The sequence below is a fragment of the Chlorocebus sabaeus genome, chromosome 19, assembly GCF_047675955.1.
Source record: "Chlorocebus sabaeus isolate Y175 chromosome 19, mChlSab1.0.hap1, whole genome shotgun sequence".
In the NCBI taxonomy this organism is placed as follows: Eukaryota; Metazoa; Chordata; class Mammalia; order Primates; family Cercopithecidae; genus Chlorocebus; species Chlorocebus sabaeus.
In genome coordinates this window covers 10,748,233-10,766,524 of record NC_132922.1, presented here as the reverse complement: position 1 = coordinate 10,766,524, position 18,292 = coordinate 10,748,233, and the positions used below count along the sequence as shown (strand labels likewise).

General features: G+C 42.1%; 1 protein-coding gene and 1 pseudogene across 7 annotated transcripts in view; one reads left to right on the top strand and one right to left on the bottom strand.

The window, feature by feature from the left end:
- Window positions 1–18,292, top strand: part of TNRC6B (trinucleotide repeat containing adaptor 6B) — a 294,477-nt gene that overhangs the window by 56,897 nt on the left and 219,288 nt on the right. For 4 of the 7 annotated variants that reach the window (XM_038007409.2, XM_073006699.1, XM_038007410.2 and 1 more), the window contains exon 2: window positions 15,961–16,034. The exons of 1 other annotated variant lie outside the window; for it this stretch is intronic. The gene's annotated coding sequence lies outside the window, so the exon portion shown is untranslated. Of the gene's footprint in view, window positions 1–7,477; window positions 12,851–15,960; window positions 16,035–18,292 lie in introns of those variants that run through there. 2 more of the 7 variants (XM_073006700.1, XM_038007404.2) reach the window with 1 other exon arrangement.
- Window positions 3,724–7,476, bottom strand: LOC140709083 (large ribosomal subunit protein uL30-like; annotated as a pseudogene).

Below are 18,292 nucleotides of genomic sequence, written 5' to 3'. Positions count from 1 at the left end.
TTTGGCTTCTTTTTCTAGTTTTCCTGTACTTTAAAGCCTCCTGACTCAAATTAGGACTGCAGTGGTGAGAATAGAAGTGGAGAGAAAGGAATGAAGCCGAAAGACATTTCAAAAGAAGGATTAATGGGCTTTAGAGACTGAGTAGATGTGTGGGACAAAGGACAGGAAGCAAAAGAGGCATTTTCTAAACATGGACACCAGATTTACTCTTTGGAAAACACTTCTTTCATCTTGTTATTTCCCAGTTCAAGAATCTGCAGTGAGATAAATCTAAAATGGGATTTATTTGAATAAAATACAGCTGACAATTGACACCCAACTGGTGTCGCTTCTCCGGTTTTGTCTAAGTCAAATCTCATTATGACAGATGACTTTGCAAGTAGATCTCTGCATTACCAAATACTTTCATGGCCGAGCCAGTGACCTACTTTAAGCAGTATCCAATTTAACAATTCCAGTTCAGCAAACTAGTTTGGATAGCATTTTAGGACTTGCAGAATTTAATCTGAAGTACTATGGTACATTTGTATATATAAAAGAACTGTTAATTTCTAAGGGTTAGTTTAAACCCTATTTAGAAATCCTGTTTATCATGTGAATATATATATATATTTTAAAACCCCCTTATATACTGTGCTTTCTGTATTTACCTTTTACTTATGCTTGCTGTTGGACAAAAGCAAGGAGGGGGGTATTATGCCAGATACTCATGTTTCCAATTATAAATGCAGACGAGGCCAAAGTATGTGTTTGTACAGGTGGGATGAAATAAACAAATGACAGTGAAAGCCTGCTTATCAGGATCATTATTTGTTGTTCCTGGATTGGAAAATAAGTATAGAGAAGGCAGTTTGGGTTTTTAAGATATTTAATATGTGACATTAAATTATTTTTTAATTTTTAAAAGCTGACTTCTGTCTTAGTCTTACATGATTTGGGCTCACATGTGTGGATGAGATTTTAAATATGTGAGAATCGTAGCTAGTTATAAAAGAGTGCCAGATATTTGCATTATAACAAAACATCTTTATTGATGTATAATTTATATACTGTGTAATTCACCCAGTTTAGATATACAATTAAAACATAGTAAATTGCCCAGTTGTGGTGACTCACACCTATAATCTCAGCACTTTGAGAAGCTGAGATGGGGAGACTGAGGCCAGGAGTTAAGAGACCAGCCTGGGCAACACAGAGAGACCCCATCTCTAAAAAAATAAAAATATAAAAATTAGCTGGGCGTGGTGGCTCACACCTGTAATCCCAGCACTTTGGGAGGCTGAGGCTGGCGGATCACAAGGGCGGGAGATTGAGACCATCCTGGCCAACATGGTGAAACCCCATCTCTACTAAAAATACAAAAATTAGCTGGGCATGGTGGCTCACGCCTGTAATCCCAGCACTTTGGGAGGCTGAGGCTGGCGGATCACAAGGTCAGGAGATCGAGACCATCCTGGCCAACATAGTGAAACCCTGTCTTTACTAAAAATACAAAAATTAGCTGGGCATGGTGGCGCATGCCTGTAATCCCAGCTACTCGGGAGGCTGAGGCAGGAGAATCGCTTGAACCCGGGAGTTGGAGGTTGTGGTGAGCTGAGATAGCGCCACTGCACTCCAGCCTGGTGACAGAGCAAGAGTCCATCTCTAAATAAATAAATAAATAAATAAATAAATAAATAAAATTAGCTGGTCATGGTGGCATATGCTTGTATTCCCTGCTATTCAGGAGGCTGAGGTAGGAGAGTAGCTTGAACCCAGGAGTTTGAGTCTGCAGTGAGCTCTGCTTGTGCCACTGCAGTCCAACCAGGGCGACAGAGTGAGACCCTGTCTCAAAAAAAAAGAAAAAAAGACGTCTATACAGTTTTACCATTGTCATCGCAACCCAGTTTTAGAACATTTCCATCAGCCCAAAGAGATCCCTCTTGCCCAAGTGCTGTCAGTCCCTTTTTCCACTCCATGCCCCAGGCAGCCCCTAAAAATTGAATCATACAGTACGTACTCTTTCACGTCTGGCTGCTTTCATTGAGCATAACATTTTTGAGGTTCATTCATGTTGTTGTAAGTATGAGTAGCTTGTTCGTTTTTATTGCTGAGTAGTTTTCTACTGGGTAGATTTACCACAGTTTATCTTTTGATTACTTTGGTGGACAACAAAACATTTGGGTTGTTTTCACTGTTTGACTATTATAATGATTCTTTTTTTTTTCTTTATTTTTTAATCTTTTGAGATGGAGTCTCGCTTTGTCACCCAGGCTAGAGTGCAATGGCACTATCTTGGCTCACTGCAACCTCTGCCTCCCAGGTTCAAGCGATTCTCCTGTCTCAGCCTCCCAAGTAGCTGGGATTACAGGCATGTGACACCACACTCAGCTAATTTTTGTATTTTTAGTAGAGACAGGGTTTCGCCATGTTGACCAGGCTGGTCTCAAACTCCTGACCTCAAGTGATCTGCCCACCTTGGCCTCCCAAAGTGCTGGGATTACAGGCATGAGCCACCGTGCCCAGCTGAGTCTATCTTTTAAAAGAGAAAAAGAAGGCCGGGCCCGGTGTCTCATGCCTGTTATCCCAGCACTTTGGGAGGCTGAGGCAGGTGGATCACGAGGTCAGGAGTTCAAGACCAGCCTGGCCAACGTGGTGAAACCCCGTCTCTACTAAAAACACAAAAATTAGCCAGACGTGGTGGCGGGTGCCTATAATCCCGACTAGTCAGGAGGCTGAGGCAGGAGAATCGCTTGAACTCGGGAGGCGGATGTTGAGCGGAGATCGTACCATTGCATTCCAGCCTGGGCAACAGAGCAAGACTCCGTCTTGGGGGGAAAAATTGTTTTCATAGTCATTATCATTTGAGCCTTACAGTAGCCTTACAACAAGTGGACAGGACAAGTAATATTACCCTCATTTGTTGCTATCCAGAGGGAGTCTACACCTGTATTCTCAGGTTATTGCCATAGGAAACCCATCAAGAGTGTGCTTCCGTTTTGTGGTGTACACACAGGATAGAGCAGCACCAAAGGACTACTTCTATATGTGATGTAGATCCAAATTTGGAGTCAGTTTATTCATTCTGCAAATATTCAGCGAATATCTGCTACCTGCCAGGCACTGTTCTAAATGGTGGAGGATTGGGGTATGAAAGATTTAGTCTCTGCTCTTGAGGAATTAACTGTCCATAAAGGCTGTATACAAGAAAATAACTATAATACTGGGCCATGGGAACCCAGAAGCAGAGGATCTAACAAGGGGAGCAGAGAGGATCTAACAAGGTAGAGCAGAGGATCCAACAAGGGGAGCAGAGAGGAGGGTGTCAGAGTGTATTGATGTTAATAGCTCACCCTTACCTAGTGCATACTCTGTTCCAGGCACATTCCAAACACTTTATATATGTTTACTCATTTAATCTTCACTTCAACCCCTTACCCTGTTTTACAGACGAGAAGGCCACAAAACTGAGGCTGGTATTTTGACCAAGCGCACAGTGCTAGTGAATGGTAGACCTGGAATTTAGACCAGTCAGTCTGGCTCTGGAGTCTGTCTCCTGAAAAGGTTTCTCAGAGGAGAGGCACCCAGGCTGTGTCTTGAATAACAGCTTGTAGCTAGTCTGGCAGAAAGGTGATTGGGATATGTCTACATGATTTTCTAGGCAGAGAAGTATCACAAGTAAAGGTAAAGAAAGCACACGACTGAGAGCAAGTGTGGCAGACTACTTGTGAAGAAAGATGGGTGGTAAGGAATGAGACTAGAAAGACAAGGCTGAGGATGAAGAGCCTGGCACGCCATCTGAGGAATTTGGGTTCTGTGATCTAATTTTTAAAGTTACACAAAAAATACCACTTTTCCTTTTGTATTAATTTTATTTTTGTAAAATTAAAGATTTAAAAAGATTGATTTAAATCTTTTTAATTGTGAAATATATCACACAATCAGAAAAGTGCATAAAATACAAATGTAAAACAATGAATTATTTTTAAATGACCACCTCTGAGGTTAGGAAATAGATCATTATAGCGGCCCAACAGCCCCTTCTTAGTGACCTTCACTAGTCACAGGCGCTCCCCTTCCACCTACAGGTAACCACTCTTGATTTCTTTATTTTCCTTTCTAGTTTTACTGCCCATGTCCCTGTAAACATTATAGTTTTGCCTGGTTTTGAACACACGGAGTCATATGCTGTATCTTCTTTTGTGTCTTGTCATTATGTGTGCGAGATTCATCCATGTTGTTCTGTGTGGCTGTCCCTTCATTTTTGTGCTGTATGACATTCTATTTTATGAATATACCAGTGTCCTTACTTTTGTGCTATTGAGGATATTTGGGTTGTTCCCAGCTGGGGACTATTATGGATAGTGCTGCTGTGTGTGCCTTTGGGGTACACGTGCATACGTTCTGCTGGGTGTGTACCTTGGAGTGGGATTGCTGGGGTCATGGGTCTTACCTGTCTTGAACTTTAGGAGAATCAAGCCAAACCATTCTCCAAAGTAGATGTAATAATTTACATTCACACAAGTAGTGTGTGAAGATTTCTGTTGTTCCATAGCCTAGCAACACTTAATCATATCAGATTTCGATGTTTTTAGCCATTACGATATATAATGTTGTATCATTATGATTTTCTTCTTTTTTTTTTTGAGATGGAGTCTCACTCTGTCTCCCAAGCTGGAGTGCAGTGGCGCTATCTCAGCTCACTGCAAGCTCCCCCTCCTGGATTCATGCCATTCTCCTGCCTCAGCCTACCAAGTAGCTGGGACTACAGGCGCCTGCCACCACGCCCGGCTAATTTTTTGTGTTTTTAGTAGACACGGGGTTTCACTGTGTTAGCCAGGATGGTCTCGATCTCCTGACCTCGTGATCTGCCTGCCTCGGCCTCCCAAAGTGCTGCGATTACAGGCGTGAGCCAGTGCGCTTGGCCTCATGATTTTCTTTTGCGTCGCCCTTACTTACTGTTGAGACTAGATGCCTTTTCATACGTTTATTGGCCATTTGGATAGTTTAGGGTTTTTTGTCGTTCATTTGATGACATGTTTCATCTAGCCTCTTGCCCCTTTTCATGTTGGGTTATCTTTTTTCTTTTAGAACTTGTTAGAATCCTTTATTATTTTGAATATGGGCCTTTTATTGGTTTTACGTTGCCTGCTTTTTCTTTTTCTCGAGGGCGTCTTCTTTTTTTTATTTCAGTTTGAGAGCAGGTACTGTTTATTAACTGACCAGCTTAGAAAAAAATAATAATGGTAGACACCTTAGTTTATTTTTCTAATAGGCCTGTTGATCTGGTCCTTCCTGTTGCCAGCGTCTCCACCTTCTACAAAATGGGTGATCTTTTTCTTCATTCCACCTCGTGGAGAAGATAATTTTAAGAGCCACAGGAAGTTATTTGCTTCTTTGAAGCATTTTCCAACAGTATAGATCTCATGAATCAGATCCTCCACGCAGATGATGCCATATTTACCAAGAGATGGAGCAGTCAAAGTCTTATCTGTCAAAGCAATTTGCTTCTTATTGATTTCGCCATAACCACGCTTGTAGATGAGTTCATCTACTGACTTTAGGTTTGGTTACCCCCAAGCAATATATGGCTCTACAATCCTCAGCATGTTAATTGAAGCCTTGTTGAGCTTCACACAGGTTCCATTGAAGATTTGACGAAGGCGAAGAAGCTGCAACACCTTTCGGACCTTTGAGCTCATGCCATTGATACCTCTGATCCTGATGGCAAATGCCTATTTGGGTTCTGCGGGTACGTAGGAGTTGCCAGCTTTTCATGCCACCCTCGCCATTCGAATTTCAGTTCTGTACATCTGCCTGTATTCCTTGTGATGGTGCTTTGCTTTTTCGTAGATAAGCTTGCCGTTCGGAGCATCTTTTGGGCACGCTTCTTTCTCAGGCGCTTGATCTTCAGTTCTTTGAAATTCCTTCACTTTTTCTTAAGGATTTCTGGAACAGCAGGAACCTTCTTCTTCTCTTCTACACCCTCCATGGTTCCAGTTGGAAAAAGAGGGAGGATGTCTTTTGATGGACAAATATTCTTAATTTTCACGTAGTCATGTTTGTCTAATATCGTCATATTTGGTTTTTAATACTAGGTACTTTTTGTATCCTATTTAAGAAACCCTTCCCTACCCCTAGGTTTTGAAGCATTTTCCCGTATTATCTTCTAAAAGCTTTATTATTTAGCTTTCACATTTGAGTATACAGTTCACCTGAATTTGATTTTTGTGTATGGTAATTGTTAACTAACTTATTAGTATGCCTCTGCCTTTAAAATTTTTTAAATATTCTGTCCAGACTTTCTGGCTGTCCTCAGCAGAATGGTTGGTCTTCATTACCTGGTTTACCATTCCCAGAAGCAGAAATGTCTTTTAAAGTTTTAGTTTCACTTTGACTTAAAAATGATCTGTCCCGTCTTGTTAAGGGGCCTTAATGAATATGTTTACTAAAAAATAAAAAAGGACTGAAAAACTGTATAGATTTATGACTGTTTCTATTTTTTATTTTTATTTTAATTTAAGAGACCAAAAAGAAGCTTCTGTTTCCTCTCTGCTTCTGTCAGCTATAAAATACTGTTAGACAGATTTAAGCTTGCTACATAAAATGAGCATGGTTATACTTATTGCAGGATAATTTCAGAACATTAATCACAGGAAAATTTTAAATTAAAAAATGCACACTATCAGACATTGACTTTGGTAATAAAATGGCTTAACTAAGGCAGTGGCTACCCCCCTTTCTCTGTTTATCCATAAATTTAAACCTCTTTTTTGGCCAGAGATGGACTGTATGCAAACCGCATCCAGAATGCTTTTAGTTTGTGCCACAAAATATGAAGAAAATGTTTTCAGTTTATGGCAACTAGATCCATGACATATGATGCTCCAGGAACTGTTTTTACAGTGCGCAAGATGCACAGGAACAGAATAGCAAACTCACATGATTGTTGGCAAGGAAAACCTGGCTACGTGGCTGATGTTAAATTTGCTTTTTAAGACAGCCAGATCAAGAAATGTCTGAAGACTTTGAGACTGCAGCAGGGAGATGATTTTGCAGTTAGTAAACACAGCCCCGGGAAGCCATGGCAAGGCAGTTCTGGTAAGCCATTTACAGCTTCTCTTCTAGAAGGAGAGCACAGTGGAGGCTCTGGAGAGGAAAACCTGACGTGGCCTCTAGAGAATGCTACCCAGGGCAGTAGAGCCTCCCTGATGGCACTGCCCTCAGCACCACCCTGCACAGCCTGGCCAAACCCTGCCTTGCCCGGGCCATCTCTGTCTCTGAGATTCACCACGGAGGTTAGCTTGGTTGTAGCTGAGCTGTTAAGAGTAGGGGTTTGTGTTCTTGAAAATTAGAGCTTAGGAGCCACACACATCCTTCTTGCCCAGCCCTTACTTAGACCATTTTCTTTATCTTTTTCAATGAACACTTCTCAAAGTGTGCCCCTTCCTCCCGCCCAAGACCCTTTCAGGAGGTCACAACTATTTTAATAATACTAAGATGCTGTATGCCTTTTAAATTCATTCTCTCATGAGTGCACATTGGAGTTTTTCCAGACATGTGATACAGAAAAAGATTGAATGCGAAAGTATATATTTGGGTACAGCTGTTGTAGCTCAAGCTAGACATTAAAGAAGTTTGCAAAGATGTAAAACAGTGCCACTTTCCTCAAATTTTTGATCCTTTGAAGTACCATTTTTAATTTAAAAAGCAATAGTTTATTATTTTTGTTTTTAAGTTCCAGAGTACATGTGCAAGATGTGCAGGTTCATTACGTAGGTAAACATGTGCCATGGTGGTTTGCTGCACTGTGAACCCATCACCTAAGTATTAAGCCCAGCATGCATTAGCTATTTTTCCTAATATCTCCCTCCCCCTGCCACCCACCCCCAGCCAACAGGCCCAGATCAAGAAATGTCCCTGTGTCCATGTGTTCTCATTGTTCAGCTCCCACTTATGAGTGAGAATATGCACTGTTTGGTTTTCTGTTCCTGTGTTAGTTTGCTGAGGATAATGGCTTCCAGCTGCATCCATGTTCTTGCAAAGAACATGATCTCGTTCCTCTTTATGGCTGTATAGTATTCCATGATGTATATGTACCACATTTTCTTTATCCAGTCTATCATTGATGGGCCTTTGGGTTGATTCCATGTCTTTGCTGTTGTGAATAGTGCTGCAGTGAACATACGCGTGTATGTATCTTTATAATAGAATGATTTATATTCCTTTGGGAATATAACCAGTAATGGGATTGCTGGGTCAAATGGTATTTCTGGTTCTAGATCATTGAGGAATCACCACACTATCTTCCACAGTGGTCGAACTCATTTACTTTCCCACCAATGGCGTGAAAGCATTCTTACCTCTCTGCAGCCTCGCCAGCATCTGTTGTTTCTTGACTTTTTAATAATCACCATTCTGACTGGCGTGAGATGGCATCTCACTGTGGTTTTTGGATTCCTCTAATGATCAGTGATAGTGAGCTTTTTTTCATACGTTTGTTGGTCGAATAAATGAACTAATAATTCTAGTGTTTCATAGTTATAATTTTTACTATGGCAAATATTGATAATTAAAATTAAGATAAACAAGAGCTCTTTGACGTCTTCCATAATTTTCGTAAGTGTAAAGGGATCCAGAGACAAAAGGGTTTGAGAATCACTGCTTTCAATCCTGTCAGTTCCAGTTGGAATCTCAGTTTCTCTTTGAAGGCGGCACAGGTTGTCTAGCTCACCGTTTTCTCTGCATTCTCTAAACTTGTGCGCCACTCAGCTTAGTGTTTAGCTTCTTTCTCCTTACATATAGTGTAAGGTCCCTGAAAAGGGGGATCAGATCTGAATTGAGAGTTTTTTGAGACTTCCAAGGTATACAGTGCTGGGCACAGCATAAACAATTGTTAATGATTATTCATATTACTATCATCATTGTCAATGTTCAACTCACTGGTTTATTGGAGAAGCAATATACATCTAAAATTTGTGAACAACCTCACCTCATAAAATCAATATGCAATATAGAAAAAGAACAAAGGTTTTTCTTTAATCACCAATAAATTGGTCACAAAAGTTAACATGTTAATCTGCTTAATTATTTCTTTTAATTTTAATTTTTAATGTAAATTGCCAAACTATAATTGCATATACTTATGAGGTACAAAGTGATATTGTGATTTATGAATATAATGTGGAATGATTAAGTCAACCTAATTAACATATTTATCACCTCTAATCTGCTTAATTCTTATGTGACCAACAATTGCAATAAAACCTGGACGTAGGCCCTTGCTCTGAAAACTTGCTGAGCATAGTGCTGTGCACTTAGTAAGCATTCAGTGAAGCTGGTTGAATTGAATATGCTGTTTCAGTAGCTGCCTCTGCTGTTCTTGTAACCCTCGGTGAATTCCCTACCATCCCTGCCTCTACTATAAGTGATTTGCAGTTGTTTTAGGCTTTCAGAAGGCAGTCGTACGTACTTTCCCAAGCCTTTTCTGTTGAAGAATTGACAGATTTTTCTGGGGCCAGGCTGGAGGGCATAAATTAGTTGAGCAAGCTGGATTAATACCCCAAGGTTGGGTATGAGTCTTTCTGATCATTCCTACTTTGGACTGAGTTTGTTTTTCTTAGGCAACCTTTCCTGACTTCCAAGACATAAAAATCAGATTAACATTCTTGTGCCAGGGTCCTGCCATCAGTCCCAGAGTTTCCTTCACTGCTTCTCCCAGGAAGTCTGGGGATGCCGTGCAAGTAGCACACTGCCCTCATAGACTGTTACAGCTGATAAGCCACAGCTTTGTTTTCGTAAGCTCAGAATGTCATGTTGTATTGAGTTGATTTTAGTTTTTTCGTAAAAAATGTGTGTGTTTATTCCACAAGAATTTATTGGGAATGTCCTTTGTGCTGGCACTATATTAAGTGACAGTGATAAGGAAGCCTTAGACCCGGGAAGCTTACCACCTACCAGTATACACACACAAAAGGAAGCCTAGTGTGTGTTTTGAGTGCAGTTGCTCACTCGGGGAAGGATCCATCCAGATCACCTGTGAGAAGAGGGAGTCAGGAGAGACTTCACAGAACAGGTTTCCCTAAGCCTGCATCTTGAAAGTTGAGAAGAAATTTGTCCTGCCCGTGGGAAGGCAGTCCAGGTACCAACAGCATGTTCAAAGGCACGCGGAAACCACGTGGTGCTCAAGGGAAACGGAAAACAGTTGGGTTTTGGAGGTGAGGAAAGTGGGGCGAGCAGGGACCAGGCCTCGCCAGCCACAGTGGGAATGGGGTTTTATCTACAGGGTGGATGAGACACATTGCAAAGGCAATAAGGATTTCTGCTTTTTGAAGGTAATTCTAGTGGTGTAGGGGAGGGGTGGGTCTTGAGGTAGGAAAACCAATTGAAAAGATAACTAGCATAAGACTGGTGAGAAGCTATGCCAGAAGCAGGGCAGTCAGTGGCAGTAGGAATAAGGAAGTATATACTAGAATTTCAGTTGGGGATTAGAACTGACAGTTTGGTGAGAGGAAGGAGCTGCTGATGTTCGCAGACTTCTGATTTGAGTGGGATGGCAGTATTCCCAAGTGAGGCAGAAGAACACGCTCTGGGGGAGGGTTGTTTTATTTTAGGGCCCTGTGGCACATGAGGTGGAGCTGCATTAGGCAGTTATGTAGATAGTTCTAAAGGCTGTAAAAGAGGTCAACACTAGAGAAAGACTTGGGAATCATCAAGATCCAGGTGGAAGCTGCATCTATGAGAAAGCATAAGACCAGGCTGGGTGCAGTGGCTCATGCCTGTAATCCCAACACTTTGGGAGGTTGAGGCGGGTGGATCACGAGGTCAGGAGTTCAAGACCAGCCTGGCCAAGATGGTGAAACCCCGTATCTACTAAAAATACAAAAATTAGCTGGGCGCAGTGGCAGGTGCCTGTAATTCCAGCTACTCGGGAGGCTGAGACAGGAGAATTGCTTGAACCCGGGCAGCAGAGGTTGTAGTGAGCCGAGATTGCGCCACTGCAGTCCAGCCTGGGCAATAGAGTGAGACTCCATCTCAAAAAAGAGAAAGCATAAGGATGTGTGTATATAATAAATAGAGAAAGGGAAGTGTGGACTCCAGAGGAGGAATACACTAATAATGAAAGGACAGGGAGAAAAAGACTGTCCTGTGAAACAGACTGGAAAGACACAGACCAAGAGGTAGCAAAAGTACTGCCATGGGCCCTTCCAGCGGGGTGGGTGAAGGGACTAAACCTGCTTCATATCAGACTAGGCATCAGAACTGAGCTCAATCCGTGATGCCAGGAGTTGAGTTTGGTTCCCTTTCCATGACTCTGGCCCCCAGTCTGCCATGTACAGCAACAACTGTAGTAGCAGCTTTTCACCTTCTCACCCACTCCAAACCTTCCTGTGATAAGAAGGCTGGTTGCAGACCCAAGGGAACAGGAGGACCTGACACAGCCAGGATACCAGGAGCTAAAACAGGATGCCCCTGACCCAGTGACTGGATCTTCAGTATCCTTACTATTAAGACAGGAAAGGAGGTCCCAAATGACAGGTTTCAGGTGGTTCTGGTTCGGATTTTTATTTATTTATTTTGTGTTTATTTTTAGACAATGGTTCTGATTTTTAAATGCTAGAGAGAGGTTAAAGGAAGAACAGTTGAATAGTATCTGTTGCATTGACACTGAGGTTGATAGGGACAGAAATCAAGTTGTCTTATTAATCAAGTGATGAATAAGTGAATGAGAAATTAGTATGTTGAGACCACAAATATAAACTGCTTTTTCAAGAAGCTTGACTAGGCCAGGTGCAGTGGCTCACGCCTGTAATTCCACCTCTTTGGGAGGCCAAGGAGGGTTGATCACTTGAGGTCAGGAGTTCAAGATGAGCCTGGTCAACATGGTGAAACTCCGACTAAAAATACAGCTAGGCATGGTGGCATGCATCTGTAATCCCAGTTACTCCAGAAGGCTGAGGCAGGAGAATTGCTTGAACCCAGGAGGTGGAGGTTGCAGTGAGCTGAGATTGCATAATTGCACTCCAGCCTGGGCTACAGAGCGAGACTCCATCTCAACAACAACAAAAGCTGGACTAGGAAGGGGGGGAAGAGGGGAGGAGGAGTGCAATAGGTAGAACAGATTTTAAGGTTAAAGGGGATGTTTTTAGGAATGGACTGACAGTATTTTTATAGAATTTCCAAAGCGTTGAAGTGAAGTAGGAAGTGGCCTAAAACTGCAAAGATAGTATTTCCAGGTCTTGGAACGATAATAAATCTCTTGTGTATGGGGGCTAAGTAAAACCATCTATTTCTAGCAGATCTGCATCCACCTGTGCTCCTTTTGAGACAAGGTCCGGCTCTGTTGCCCAGGCTGGAGTGCAGTGGTGTGATCTAGGCTCACTGCATCCCCTGACTCCCAGGCTCAAGCCATCCTCCCACTTCAGCCTCCTGAGTAGGTGGGACCTACAGGTGCATACCACAATGCTGGGCTACTTTTTTTGTATTTTTTTGTAGAGATGGGTTTTTACCAGGTTGCCCAGGCTAGTCTTGAACTTGTGAGCTCAATCAATCTGCCCACCTCGGCCTCCCAAAGTACTGGGATTACAGGTGTGATCCACCATGCCTGGCCTCCTTAGACTTTTGATATTATTATTTGTGTTACTTAATTAACTAGGTATCTTCTTACCTGATTGGGCCGGGCGCCCTGCTCACAGAACTGGATGGTTGGTACCCTGCTGTCTGCCACCAAGACTCCTGGCATCCCCTCTTGCTTCCTGGGAAGACCTTCCAGGCCTCCTTGCTGGTGTTCTGCTCCTCCCTCACATCTGCTGCCTCACTTAAGACATCTCTTCTGGACGTCTTGCTTGAAGTTAGACCAGTTGCCAACAATGTAGGCAGACAAGGTTTTCAGAGTTATTTGTGACTCAATTAAAAGTTTATAGTGTATTCTCAATAGTTTGTATCCTAAGAATGATGCTGGATATCAAACTGATAAGAGTGGTGAGTCCTGGGAAGACTGGAATGGAGGGAGAGGGGACGTTGGTTAAGAGCCTCTCTATACTGCTTGAATTTTTAAAATGAGAATTTAAATTTAAAATAATGGTGCTGAATAGTCAAGTTTGAAAATTAAAACCCTGCCATATCAAAGGTGATACTAGTAAGATACCAGCAAAATAAATATAGTTTGTTGAATATGTATTTCTTTCAACTTGCCATATTCCGTAGGAAAGATTTAGTTCTAATTACATCCTGTGAGTTTAGTTAGGTACTTGGCTTTGGAATAATTCTTTATTTTTTTGAGACTGGTTCTTGCTGTGTCACATGGGTTGGAGTGCATGGTTGACTGCAGCCTCAACCTCCCAGACTCAAGCAATTCTCCTGCCTTAGCCTCCTTAGTAGCTGAGACTACAGGCACATGCCACCATGCCCCATAAATTTTTTTACATTTTTTTGTAGAGACAGAGTCTTCCTATGTTGCTCAGGCTGATCTCGAACTCCTGAGCTCAACCGATCCTCCTGCCTCGGCCTCCCAAAGTGAAGTGCTAGGATTACAGGAGTGAGCCACCACGCCCGGCCTAGAGGAATTCTTGAAGCCGGCTTGCAGTTTAACAGGACCTGGGGATTAATTTAACCCAAGATCCACTGAACATTCCTACCCCTTCTATGAATTCCAAGACTAGTTTGGCTGCTCTGAAAGAGAAGAGAGAAAACTAGAGTGGTTCACAGTTTTACTGCTGCAGCTGTACCTGATCAGATGGTAGGATTACCGTGTAGTTCTGAGCATTTCAAAGCTGTTTTGGAGGAATTTGCCACTATTTATACCTTGGAAGGAAAATGGTGCTGTAGGTAACTTCAGCTAGATAATTTCAAATGTTGATTTTAGAATTGACTTATATGTTTATTTTGAGTACATGTGCACCTGATACAGAGGTTCACAGTCTGGCAGAGAAAGTAATGCAGCTGTTCTGTAAAACCTAGATTCAGGAGTACTTGGAAAACTGCTCAGTTTCCCTAGCTTGCCTATCCTGTGCCCTAATTCCTTTTTTCCCCTCCCTTCTGAATACAGGCAATGTCTGAGACACACTGCCAAGCAGGCTAGGGACTGAGTGGCATGGTCTCTTTCTAGCCTTGTCTGTTAAGGAGACATGTAATGTGCAACTTTACAGGGTTGGCACAGAATTTGGACTAATGATAGATCCAGAGAAGAGGCTGTGTTTTAGCCTAAGTGGAAACTTTAATCGGAATAGGGAACTAAAAATTAGTGTTATTATCTTGATAGTCTCTGCAGTTGACAAAAAAATTAATGAATCCTGTCGTCCTCTGAAGTGCTGAGGGTCAGACATAACCACGGAGCCTCGAGTTCTCTGTAAGGGCCAGACTCATCTTGGAGGCTGCAGCTAACTTCAGTTTTTACCAACACAGTTAATTAGGGGACACATCCACATTCAACTACTGAATTGCTGGGATCCCATTGGGATTCGGTTCAGCTTATGTTTATTGGACTCTACCCAGTACCAAATTCAAAGGTGTGTTAGACATAGTCCTTGCTCTCAAGGAGCTCCTGCTGAGTGCAGAAAATGGACTCGTGGATATTACCAGTATAATGTGTATCTAAGAGGAGGAACACTTTGTCCAACCAGCGAGGATACAGAAAATTTCTAGGAGAAAACACCTAAAGGAAAAGGAGAAGGGAATAGGCAGAGGGCTCTCAGACATTAGTGTGTATGTTGTGAGTAAGAAAACTCTGTGCAGTCATGAAGCGATAAGGGGTCTGGAGAGGTCTTGGATTTTACCCTAAAGATAGTTATTGACTGAATTTAGGTGGCGAGATACCCAGAGGTCAAATTTGCTTTTTAGCAAGAAAGACTGCTGCGGTATATAATAGAGAGATAGGGAGACGAGTCATAATATTTCTAATTCTCATCACAATTCCATCTGAGATGTATTGATTCAAACACTATTAGATAAAGTAAGTCCAATAGAGGGGACGACAGATAGCAGGGCGGTGGCAGTGAGGTGCTTTCAGATTCCCTGCAGCACCGTCTCAGCACCGTGCCCTGACTTGGGGCTGAAGCTCTGACTTACAATCTCTAGCTGTGGGGAGTGGAGCACGCTGTCCTGGACAGAAGTATTGGGTTACTGTGAAACTAAGGGGCCAACTTCCAAACAGTGCCAGCTTTCTGACAGCATAGTAGATGCTGGTCCCAGATGAACCTCTGCTGGGCTCGCCATTGCTTTGAGCACCAGCACACACGTAGGTAGCTCTAACCTTGAGGAGCATTCCTTCTGCATTTGTTTGTGTCATTGTAAAATGAAGGTGCTGGCCATTTAATATGTATTCCTTTATCTCTACATTCAAATACATGAATATATATTTCAGAGAGAGATTCCATCATGGAATAAATAAAATATTTACTGCATTTTTTAGTAACTTGCTATGAATTGATTTTGAAGAGACTATTCCAGCCATTATGGGGGAATGGATTGGGGAGGAGCAAGAATAGGAACAGAGAACCAGCGAAATGGCCCCAACAAGCAAGAATGACAGTAGTGAAAATGAAGAATTATGGGTAGATCTGAGAAGCAGATTTTGAAAGAGGAAATGATAGGACTTGCTGATGGACTGATATGAGGGGTTGGGTGAGAAATTCATGACGGATGTCAGGGTCTGACCTAAACACCTGGGTGGAGGGTGATGCCCTTGATTGTATGAAGCCTTAGTAACCACTTACCTTTATTGAGCATGTGTTTCGTATCCTGCCCTCTACTAAGAGTTTTACACGTATTGCATTTAAACTTCAAAAGAACCCTATGAAGAAGGTGTTGTTAGTGTTCCCAGTGTTGGTTGAGGAAGCTGAGCTCTGAGAGGTTGGGCTGCGGGCCTAGAAACAATAGCTGGTGAAAGGAGGAGCTGGATTTCCATGAGGCCACCTGTGCCACTGCCTCCTGTGGCATCTTGCTATGAGCATACAGCTCATTGTGATTTTTTTCTCTTTTCAGGGTTGTGGTTTTTTGCACTGAATGTAACCTAGACTCATCTTCACGGGCTTGTGTTGCCCCAGGTACTGTCAAAGGTAAGTTTTTAAAATATGTATCTACCATGTATTGGCAATAGTCTTCTCCTTAAAAAGAAGAAAATACTTTTTCAAGAACATTATTGCCCTTTTACCAAGTTCTTACAGGAAGATATTTGTAAGGTGACCATCATACCAGCCCCTTGCTTTCCTCTTATGTGGTAGGTCCCTTTAAAAAGAACTGGTATTTAGATGGATACTGACATTTGGTGCCTCATGCTAGAAAGCTACCACTTAGTTATTATGTGAGTTTTATGTGAGTGTACGCCTAGCGTCTCTGTCTCTCACCTTTCCCTGCCGCAGTCTGTAGTCCACATTACTGCCAGGGTTCACTTTCTGAACGATGGATTTACTCAGGTCACGCCTTTGCTTAAACAGCCCTCATTGCATCCAGTTGCTGCAGATGTTGTCCCACAGATCCCTTCAAAACCTAATTCCAGTCAACGTTTCTGGCTGCTTTTTTAGTGAATCCTTATCTGTAAGCCTTAACGGACCACTTTCTTTTCCCTAGATATATATAGTATTTTTTTCATGGCTTTGTGCCGTGGTTGATGCTTTTCTCTTTTTAGAGTTTGGAAGCAGGGAGAAGAATGTGACTATCTACTCTCCTTGTTGTATTTTTCCTGTTGTCGTCTTCTCCCAAACTCCCTTGGCAGAATTTCTTTTTCATCTGTGTTCTAAGAGCACCTGTTGTTATTATAATAATAAATTATTCAATATTTTATATTAAAGTTGTTTATTTGTATCTGTCTCCTTTACTAATATATAAACCCTTTGAGACTGCTTGGAAAGGAGGTAACCTATTTTTAATGCCTAAAAGAGGCCCCCACAAGCAAGAAAGGATGACAGCAGTGAAAATGAAGAATTGTGGGTGGATCCGAGAAACAAATTTTGAAAGCAAAAATGATAGGACTTGCTGATGAGCTAATATGAGGGGTCCAGGGTAGGATGAGAAATTCATGATGAATTTCTCCCCAACCCTTTGCTAGGCTTATGTGCCTAGTGTATGCACCTTGTCTCTTGTAGAGGCAGCCACCTACCTGAAGACAGTAGCTATAACTATAGCCACTGCTAAGGTCAAAATACTGTGTGACCTATGGTTTTTGAACCTCCCAATTCAGCCTCAGTAGTATAGAGCAATAAGAGAAAATGCTCTTAGACACCTTACTAAGAGTTCTACACACATTGTTTAATTTAATCTTTATAACACCTCTTCCTGCACAGCTTTACGGATGAAAATACTCAGGATTATAAAGTTAAATAACTTGCCCAAGATCACACAGCTAATAACTGACAAAGAAGTACGATTCTACATTTTCAAAGGCACAGCTCGTTCCAGCATAACACACTATCCCAGCACCATCTGATATGTGGTAGAGGCACAGTAAATGTTTATTGAATTGATATCTATTGCATCTTAAAGAAAAAGCATTGTAGTTAATTCAGTCATTCTTAACATATAAATTTATTGAATACCTATTAAATGCCAGGTATACAGTTTTAGGTAGACTGAATACAGAGATTAACAAGATATAGTGTCTAGTATTAAGGGGTTGACAGTCTAATCCTTATCATATAGAGAAATCTATGTGAGTAAATAAATCTAATAAAGTATTACAAATCCCATAATAGAATTCAAACAAGATCCACTGGGGGCAATGAGGAAGGAATCATCATTTCTGCCTAGAGATGGATCAGGAAATAGTTCGTAAAAGCTAAGCCTTGACTGGAAAGTCGGGTCTCCCCTTGTGGCACTAGAGGAGGGAAAGGCAGAGGGAGTGATAACAACAAAAACATGGAAACCTCAAACAGTCTGCCATATTGGCAAAGCTGTAAGATGTTCATTACGGCTGGAACAAAAGGAACGGAGACCAGGCAGATGAGGCTGGAGAGACAGGTGAGGGCTGGATACTGGAGGGCTTTTGAAAATATTAACATATTTGGCAGTTTTCATGGAAGAACTTGCACAGGTACTGTAGGACATTACTTGTATTTAGTTCTTAACATTTGCTGAGTCCTGTCGTGTGTGGCAAGCACTGTGCCCGGTCAGGACTATCCACCACCAACCACAGGTCACAAACTGGTGACTGCTCCAAGTTGAAGTGAGGTGCAAAAACAGAAATTTAACACTTGTGTTGGCCAGACACGGTGGCTCACGCCTATAGTCCCAGCACTTTGTGAGGCCGAGGCAGGCGGATCACTTGAGGTCAGGAGTTCCAGACCAGCCTAGCCAACATGGTGAAACCCTATCTCTACTA